Source organism: Myotis davidii, unplaced genomic scaffold, assembly GCF_000327345.1.
Source record: "Myotis davidii unplaced genomic scaffold, ASM32734v1 scaffold523, whole genome shotgun sequence".
In the NCBI taxonomy this organism is placed as follows: Eukaryota; Metazoa; Chordata; class Mammalia; order Chiroptera; family Vespertilionidae; genus Myotis; species Myotis davidii.
The window spans coordinates 2,018,241-2,026,086 of NW_006295054.1; positions in this window are offsets into that span (position 1 = coordinate 2,018,241).

Sequence of the window (7,846 nt, forward strand, 5' to 3'; positions counted from 1 at the left end):
TTATTTATTACAATGGGATACCCTTGGCCATAAAGCAATTATGTTCAGCCTAATCCCCAACCGATTTAATACTGTCATGGAAAATAAAACCTACAATTCAACCAGCTAATGAAAATGTGAAACGTCCACAAATCTATACGTCGATTGTACTGCCTGTCTAACTTTTGCAGAAGACATCTTTACAAAACTCGGAAATTCAAAAACTTCGGGAACACAGCTGCTTTCTCTTCATCTCTGCTGTCACTACTTACAATCCAAGCCACTATCACTTTGAATGTTCTGTCTGTATAGTCTCCCCCCCGCCCCTCGTGACCCCCATTTCAATTCTTCCTCTAACTGCAGCAAGAGTGCTCTTACAAAAAAACAAAAACCTGATGACAAACCTCATGCTCTCACATCAAAATCAAAATCTCTCCTAAGGCACAAATATGTGGCAAGGCCTGGCTCCTGCTCCCTTCTCCAGCTTAACTCTGCCCTGCCTTCCTCTCTGGCTTCCCACCACACTCGCTTCCCTCCCAGGAGAGCTGCGGATGCACCATTCTCTGTCGCCTCAAGCACGTTCCCCAGGCTCTAGTACTCTCTGCCTGGAATTCTTTTCCTTCTCCAGGCCCCTCTTCCACCCTAGCAACCCTCATTCTTCAATGCTCTGCTTTCTAGGGTCCCTTCTCTACCTTGCTCCCTGCCACATCCTCACCTCCACATGGTCAGGTCTTCTAGTGTATATTCTTCTGTAACACCCTGGGCTTCTCCCTATACCAATGACCACAACTGTCATTAACCTTTGTGTAATGTGGACCCCTGGTAATCATGAAGGTAGATCTGTCTTGCCACTTTTGTATCCTTAGCTGCCGTCACAGCTGCTGGCCACAGTTGCCCCTCCAGAAATGCTTGAATGAATGAATGATGCCCAGTCTCCACGGGGTGAGCAGATAGATTCTTTCTGACAGCCTCTCACATGATGTTGCTCCAGATCTCGCCCATCCTCTGAGATTCCTCTGACCTTCATTGAGGCTTCACTTCTCCTCCGCTACTCAGGGCCCTGGACTCCAAACCACCCCCTTCACCCCCTCTACACAGCCCACAGAAGCCCCCCTGTACCCCATCTCTGTAGGTTCAACTTCCTGCCCGCATGTTCATTTTGAAAAATCACCTGATAAACAAATGAATGAACAACTGGTGCTACACCAGAGACAGACACCCAGCTCAGTGTCTCAGACATAGCCTGCCCTGGGTGTGTATATTTGCTTTAAACTACTCAGCCTTTTTTTCTTTTTTAAAACTTCCTCTGGTAGGAGTGCTCCATTTTATTTATTTGTTTGTTTATGAGGAAATTCCTCTCCTTCACTCTCAGCCCGTGAGATTCAGCTGGCTCTGCCGTCCACTCCCTGATGGCAAGGGAGGGTATGAGATTTAAGCCAGGGCGGTTGATTTCTCTCCATCCTCTGATCGGCTCAAGCACAGGCACAACCTATAAGTCCTACAACAGCCTGAGAATGAAGCCAGCACAGAGGGGAACACAGATAAGACCTGCAGACAGAGCAGGTGCTGAAGACATTGTCTGAGCCACTGGACGCTATTGTGCCCAGAGGCTAGTAAAATTGCTTCTCTTCTTCAAGTGTGAAAAGTTGGGCTTTCCTCACTTCCTCCCAGAAGAGTCCTGGCTATGCCATCAATTAAAGAAGGAATAAAGGGGCTCTGGCTGGGTTGGAGCATCATCCCCGTGCACTGGGGTTGTGGGTTCAATTTTGGGTTGAGGTACACACAAAAATCAACCAGTGAATGCATAAATAAGTGGAGAAAAAATTGATGTTTCTCTTTCTCCCTTCCTCTCTCTAAAGTCAATGGGTAAAAGAAAAAAATTTAAGAATGAATAACTGAATGAACACAGTGAAAGACAGCAGAACTGACCCTCAGAGAGCCTTCATTCTAGCTTGGTTCAACGACTCCCAGAGTGTAGCAAACCCTAGCCAGAGCTGTTTCTCTGTCTACATACTGAGGACAATGGTTCAATTAGATGTTTAATATTCCTTCTAGGTTTAAAATTCCAGAATTCTGTGATACTAAGGCCTCCACAAAGGAATCCATTCCAAATGGTGAAAATTAGGATAAGAGCCTGTAAAGGAAACAGTACTGGCTAGGAGCAGCCGAGGGCAAACTACGGCCCGCGGGCCGGATCCTGCCCGTTTGAAATGAATAAAACTACTGAAAAAAAAGACCGTACCCTTTTATGTAATGATGTTTACTTTGAATTTATATTAGTTCACACAAACACTCCATCCATGCTTTTGTTCCGGCCCTCCGGTCCAGTTTAAGAACCCATTGTGGCCCTCGAGTCAAAAAGTTTGCCCACCCCTGGGCTAGGGGGACGCTTCCTGGCTCTTTCATGTCTCACCAGGGTACAGATTCCTGTTAAAGTTCCACCTTTGCGAAAGGGGAAACTTCCTGGGCTGAAATTGTTACAGAAAAAACAGAGAAGAACCAAGCAACTCAGAGAGCTTGGAGTTACACTTTATTCATCGTGGTGGGCTTAGAGAAAATGAATTTAAATTCTAAGCAGAGCTACAAGCAGAACTTCCCATTTTGTGAAAGAGCCAGCCCTATGTGTGTTTAGTGGTTATTTTGCTGGTGGCCTTGAAAACTACACAGTTCTATCCAATTAAAAATGCACCTGGCCTGGCATTGGCGTATCTAGTCTTTGGCCTACAAGGTCAGGCAGCTAAGTTTATCTTCCTCATTATTCAAGCAGGCTAAAATAGGCTAGAAAGCAAAGTTATTTTTTAGAATAAGAGGCCGTCTAAAGAATAGCAGAGAATTCCAAACAGTAGTTTTACAAAATAGGGGTTAGCCTTCACAAAATAGAACCACACGGAATTGGAAACCAACAAATAGCGAAATTGAAAACCCATAGTCAGCAATGGAATTTCATGAAAGAGCTTGCCTATTTCACAGTCACAGAAGATGTGTGTGTGTGAGTATGTGTTAGGTTAAATATATATATATATATTTTCTTAAATTTAAGATAATATAAAAACACAGTCATTCATATAAACATAAATAATCCTATATAATATAGAGGTAATATGCAAATAGACCATCACGCCCTTGCACAAGATGGCCACATAGGCTGGCAGGGGAGTGGTTAGGGGGTGTTCAGGCTGGCAGGCAGAAGCAGTTAGGGGCAATCAGGCAGGCAGGCAGGCAGGCAGGCAAATGGTTGGTAGGACATCCCCCACAGGGTCCCAGATTGGAGAGGGTGCGGGCTGAATTGAGGGACACCCTCCCCTCCCAGTGCATGAATTTCGTGCACCAGGCCTCTAGTAATTATTATAATAATAATTACAATTCTAGCCATAGGCTAGTACACAAAATAGAGCTAGTAAAGAAGTAAATGAAATAGCACATTATTATCTCACATGGATAAATGAAAGATAACATGGCTATCATTGTGGTATAATAGATAACATGATTTGTGACCAAAACTGTTTCAACTTTTAACTAAATATATTCCTGCAATACCATTCTACTCAAAGATACATCCTGTTTAAAAGAAGCACTTTCCTTACCAAAGAAATAACTTTTGTATGAAAATAGACATTGAGCCAAAGTCTAATCTTCTATAAGTCAATGAAAATTCTCCCAAAATTTATAAATAACATCCTAATTTATCCTTTCCCCTAACCAAACCAAAAAGCTAATATCACATGTGAAACACATAAGCCATCAAAGTAGAATAATTCTGTTTCTTTTTACTAGTCATTTGTATGCCCATGGGGGAGTTTGAAGGAATTTTCGTCTCTATGATTTGTTATTCCTTAACCTGTCACACAACTTGAACTGAAAAATGAAATTTTTTTCCTGGTTTCCCCATAATCACCAAAGAACCACACCTCCTTAAACAATCAACTTTCAATTAGCTTTAGGTTAAAATTTTAAAACCACGTTTAACTTTTCTTTCAGCGTTCTCATATCATTTGTGAGGGCATTCAGGGCACATTAGCTCTGGTCCAATGCAGAGCAATAGAAAAAGCATGAAGTGACTATGACTCTTCTGGAGGTCTTGTGCCCCAGCCGAGGGGTTGGGGCCGGTGGGGGAGGGGCGGTATTGAAAACGTTTCACTTCGCATAAATCCAGAACCTGATCTCATGAGTGATAAGGCAAATTAAGTTTTCAATGTGGTCTTTGTTAACTATTTTTCAAAGGCTCTAAAAACATAGGAAAATATCACAACTTTCCCTCCCCTGTTTGTCAAGCCATAAATAAGAGGCAGGGTTATAGCATGTAGCACAACCATTTTGAAAGCATTTTATTTTCTTCTTTCATGGGGCTATAAAATTATATGGTGCATTTTCAATTTACGTAGGAAATTGCTGGAGGAAAAGAGCTTAGGAAATATGCGTTTCCTACGGGACACAGGAAATATGCACAGCCTTCTCACTATCTCTTTTTCCCTTAACTTCTGGATCTAGGCCAACATTTTTTAACTCAGCCTTTGACTCAGTAATTGTTAAGCACAATTGTGCAGTTGTTCTGTTGTTAACTTCCACACATATTCAGTATGTGGGCATACTCAGTATGCAAATTGAAGCGGAACTGAATACATTGACAGTTACTTTCACTCATTCAGGCATGCATACATTTATCCAACAAATGTTTATCGCGCACCTGCTATGTGCCACGTACTGAGCTAGCAGACGCATAGCTTAGTCTCTATGCCCAAGGAGCATACAGTCCAGCACAGGAGACTAAAAGTAAATGGCAGCAACAACACAGTGTCTAAAGTGACATGTCAGAGGGATGCTCCGAGCTGCGGGAGACGTGGGCTCCCCACTTAGGTGGTGTCCGGGTTGAGTAGGGCTCCTGCAGGGAGGACCTGTCTACGCTGAAGCCTGAGAGATGGGAAGGAGTTGAGCCAAGCAAAAAGGAAAGGGGAAGGAGGGGCTGCTCCCAACAGATCCATAGCACAGCCTAAACACCAGAAGCATCGAAGCAAAAGGCTTGTGCTAAAACGAATATTTTTGAACAACTACTAATGTTTACATTTCACCTCTGGAAAGTGTGAAGAATGATTTGCAGTGGTGACTGGCCCTGTGTGACCCTGATCAGCCAGTAGATGACATCGTACCAGAAAATCCAGGCACAGGCGAAGGAAGCAGGTCAGAGCTGAGGCCCCCCAGGTGACCAGGAGTCATTTCACGTTGTGAAAATCTCCTAAGTGTCCTGGCACAAAGGTCACTTACACTTCGGGTGAGCTGGCTAAGAGAGCGATGGGGGGTGGAAAGCAGCGTGGCGGGAGAGCAAGCAGATGGCACTGACGTTTTCTCCTTCACTTTCTTCAGTCCCTGTTGCTACAAATTCCGTTGACAAACATTTTTGCAGTTCTGTGAGGACTTCCAATAAAGAAAGACTTTATTTAAAGAAATGATTGTAAGATGCTTTTTTCCCTTGCATCTTAAGGACATGAGGAGGCATAGCAAATGTATATCTTTGTTATGAGCATTGAGAAGCTATTTTGGAACTGAAGGTTTTCCCCCCAAATTTTGGGTTAAATACAGTTGCTTTTAATCCTTGCAAAATGACAACAGATATATGATACATTCTTCAATGATCCATATAAATCTTAGCACAATGCCTGGCATATAATAAGTGCTCAATAACAGATTTATTATTGTTGATATGACATAATTCCAGTAAATAAATTCAGAATGTTTTCTAAGACATATACACTCTTTTTTAAAAAATAAACAATACAGGCATGTGGTAAAAAAAAAAGCAAATAGTTTGCAAAAACTAATGGAAATGACAGTGACTTGCCCCTCCCACTCCTACTCTCTCATCCGAATGCTCACATGCAGCGAAGCACCTGTCATTCTTTTATTGGTTCCTTCAGGTGACTGCCTATTCTTTCTAAATTATAGACTTTAACGAGTGTTTCATTGATGAACCAATTTGAGGCACTATCAACTGACTTCTTTCCATGGCAAATGAGAATTTAGATCTCTTGCATCATTCACTTGCCCATTCACTTTACCAATAATTACTGAGCACCTCCCGTGCCGAGCACTGCTAGCTGGGCCCCGAGGATGCCACTCTGAGCAAAGCTGACAAAACTCCTTGCCTGCATGGAGCTTTCCTTCTAACGGGGAGGAGAGACATTAAACAGGTAAAATGCATAGCAGGCCAGGTGCTTATAAGCTCAGTGGAACAAAATAAAGTGAGGAGGAAGGGCAAGGAGTGCTGGGTGGAGGGCTGCAGTTTAAATGAGTTGGCCAGGAAAGGCTTCCCTGAGAAGTTGATTATTTGAAATCTTGTTATTACTATGATGATTTCTTCACCTTCACTTTCTTTATTCTAGCTTTTTGGATTGCTACCAGTCAGATGTTGACCCTGCTGGTTTAATCCTTTATGCTCTATGGATGTTTTAAATGTTGTCTTTGGTTTTTGGTGGGGGTTTTTTTCTGTCTTTGTCTTTTTGTTCTATTCTCTGGGAGATTTTCTTGATTTTATCTTTTTAGTTCTTTATACAACAAGTATGTAGAGGCCTTTTTTCTAAGACTCTTGAGGTCCCCTGGGAAGTCACCTCTGACCTCTAGGCTCAGGAAAGAAACCAGGCTGCTGACATTTTATGCCCAAAGAAATGGATGGTAGTCAACTGACCCATAAAACCTCCATGTTTTCAGTCCTGAGCCTAAATACCACCCACTACCTGGCATCCCAGAATCCTAAATCCTTCTGGGATTCCTCTGGGCAAATCTGATTTCTTTTGTCTCTGTCCCACTTTGCATGCAAAGAGGCCCTTTCTCTTGAGCTGCTGAATTTGCCGAATCTGCATTCCAAAAATGTGCGGGATCTCTTATTGCTATTGACTTCAGTCCCATTCTTTCTGTTCTCATGAATCTATACCGCTTATATGCTCTTACTATGGTTCTGACAGGGACCTGGGGAAGAAGAAGAAATTAATGCATTAGCTAATCTGCCTTCTATAACCAGATATCTATGTACAATTTTAAAAAGCATTTATTGGCAGTGCCCTCGGAGGTCCTGGATCTGTCTCTTGCTTCAACAGTGTTTGGACGGAACAGACCCAGGGATGCCCCTTCTTCCGGCCTCCGCCCACTCTCCTGCGTCTCATCCAGTCACCACCTTCAGAACTACCTCCGGGACCAGCCAACACACCGGGGGGGGTTTTCTATCTTAACTACTTATTGCCGAACAACCATGAGCTCCCAAATTCGTCAGAATTATTCCACCCAGGTGGAGGCTGCGGTCAACCGCCTGGCCAACCTGCATCTGCGGGCCTCCTACACCTACCTCTCTCTAGGCTACTATTTCGAAGACCGTGATGATGTGGCTCTCGAGGGTGTGGGCCACTTCTTCGGCGAGCTGGCGGACAAGAAGCACGAGGGCACTAAGCGTCTTAAAGTAGCAAAACAAGCGTGGCGGCCGCATTCTCTTCCAGGATAAGCAGAAACCTTCCCAAGATGAGTGGGCAAAACTCAGGACGCCACAGAAACCGCCCTGGCTTTGGAGAAGAACCTGAACCAGGTCCTTTTGGAGCTGCAGGCCCTGGGTTCTACCTGCGCAGACCCTCATCTCTGTGACTTTCTGGAGAACCACTTCCTGGATGAGGAGGTGAAACTGATCAAGAAGATGGGCGACTACCTGACTAACATCCGCAGGCTGGCCGCCAGGCTGGGCTGGGCGAGTATCTCTTCAATAGGGTCACCCTCAAGCACGACTAGGAGCCTTTGGAACCCAGAGGCCTTTCAGAGGGCCCTCTGCATCCCTCTGGTGTCTCTGCCTTTTACCTGAGCCTCTTCCTGAAACTACTAGTCATTCTTTTAACCA